This window comes from Octodon degus, unplaced genomic scaffold (assembly GCF_000260255.1).
Source record: "Octodon degus isolate 3935 unplaced genomic scaffold, OctDeg1.0 scaffold00055, whole genome shotgun sequence".
Taxonomy (NCBI): Eukaryota; Metazoa; Chordata; class Mammalia; order Rodentia; family Octodontidae; genus Octodon; species Octodon degus.
Genome location: NW_004524631.1, coordinates 12,648,552 through 12,651,022, shown reverse-complemented (window position 1 = coordinate 12,651,022; position 2,471 = coordinate 12,648,552).

The following is a 2,471-nucleotide window of genomic DNA, read 5'->3' as shown; positions in this document are numbered from 1 at the left end:
CACAGAAAAGTCATTCATTGAGAAGGTAGAAAATCAGATCTAGAAGACAGGATTTTGGTCGATGATCATCAAATGAAAGACTTCTTAAAAATAGCAACAACCTCAAAAATGTCAATACAATAGCTGCTAGGCTATACAAAGAAGAAAAATATAAGATTAATTAGAATCAATGAAAAAAATCAGAAGATAGCATAAATAATATAAAATATTTTTCACAGAAGTAATAGGAGAAAACTTTCTAGCATGGGAAAAGAATGTGATATACAAGTGATGGTTACAGAACTCCAAAATAGCCATGATCAGAAAGAAATAAAACTATACCAAGGCATATAATAGTCACAATTTCAGAAATGCAACACAAAAACAAAATATTAAGAACTGTTAGAGAAAAGAAACAAATAACTTATAAGAGAAAATGCATCAAAATCACAGAAGTGGGGCCGGGGAGATGGCTCAGTAGAATAAGCACTTGCCTGGCATGCGCAAGGGTCTGAGTTCAATCCCCAGTTCTGCCAAAAAAAAAAAAAAGAATCACAGAAGCCTTCTCAAGACAAACCATTAAGTCAAGGAGAGCATAGGATGAAGTATTTCATGCCCTAAAAGAAAAAACTCTAACCCAGACTATTGTATCAAATATGAGAGCTGAGCCAAACCTTTGAACAAATAGGCCTAGTAGATATCCACAGAGTGTTCCACCTAATAACAACAGAATGCACATTATTTTCAGCAGCACATGGTACTTTCTTCAAAATAGACCACATGCTAGCTCCTGGAACATACTTAAGTAAATGCAAAGGAATTAAATCATGCCACACATATTATCAGAGAAAAAGAATGGCCACAAAGATAGCCAATATTTTGGCCCTATCCATTAAGGTCAATGAGGACTCAGAACTTAAGAGACCTGTACTGTAACTTCTTGTAACTCAGTGGCATCCCAAATTTTCTGATCAAGGAGATTATGGGGCCACAGAGGAATGTGATTGATGATGTAGAGTGTGCCTGGGGAGAGTCACATGGGGAGAAAACATTCTCTCAGGCTTTCACAGAGAGCAAACTGGTCAGGCAATGGCTGTGGCTCATCCACATGCCTGACACTGACAAAGGACCCACAAACTGTGGTACAGGGTTACAGGGTAAATCCTGAGGGGATTTGACTGACCTTGTCAGATAGAAAAATTACATTTCTTGTTATATAGGTCTTGCTTTATCTTGGTCTTGACCATCTAGCCAAAAAGTAAAAAAACCAGGTATAAAAAGTAAAGGCATATTAATATGCTGAGTTGTAAAAGGCTCAAGTCAACAAATTCTGACACTGCCAGTTCGGCTGATAACCCATGACTATCATGAACTATTGGACTATATTGGTTTATTTTGTTGAATTCAAGCACCTACAATATTTAAATGGCAATGAAACACCCATCTCTGACAAAACAAAACATAAAGAGGGATATAAATGAAGGACCATTTTATAGTGAAAAAATACATGTATATACAAAATAGGATAGATTTACAGTTACTTTCTCTTAGTTGAATGAGAAGAAAGATTTGTATTAATAGTGTTTAGACAAAATATCTTGTTTGCATCTTTTACTCTGAATAACTACTATGAAGACAATAATATGCAATGTATTAATTATTGTAACTGTCCTACTAACCAGTTTTGAAGCTATTTCATTGCTATTTTTTCTCATTAAAATTAATAAAAAACAAATAAAAGGCCATAGATTTGGGTCCACCCAACCCCTTTAGAGCTCACATCTCATTACCATGTGTCCTGAATGCCAGACATTTAGCTACAGGATTTAATGTCTTTCCTACTAGGTTTCAAACCTTTTTGGGTCCAATTCCTATCTGTTTTCCTATTCTTCCCCTTTAGAATAAGAATGCTTACCCCATGATGTTGTATCTTGTGGTTATATTACTTTTTAATTTTTACAGAGGTTCACAGCTAAGAGTTTGCCTTGAGTCTGAGAAGAGAATTTAACTTGATCTTTTGAGAAATGTTGGAACTGTTGAGAGATTTTATACAACTGATACCCAGAAACACAACATTTTCAGATTAACTATGGTTCAATACCAAGAGCTGATCAGACCTTCAGTTGTTTGCAGAGGTTACAGTAAAAATAAAGAAAGAAAAGGAAATTTTCAGGTTTGGGGGGACCAGGAGGTCAGTGCTTTAGATTGGGAAAAGACAAAAATCTCTTCAGCTGGCCCACTTTTATTAGCCAGTGAGAAGCATAGGGGCAGAGTAGTGTACTTTTCCTGGAACAGCTAGAACAGTAAGAACTGAATGAGGAAAAATTTGGCACCACAAAGGAAAAAGTTAAGACCCTCCCCCACATCTGGATACTTACTTTCTCTGTAGTAACCTTAGCAAATATTATCTTGCTTCAGTGGTACTAGGTTATGAGATTACATCCACCTAGGCAAGAAGCTTGCAGCCTTCTGCAAAAATGTCTCCATTCTGA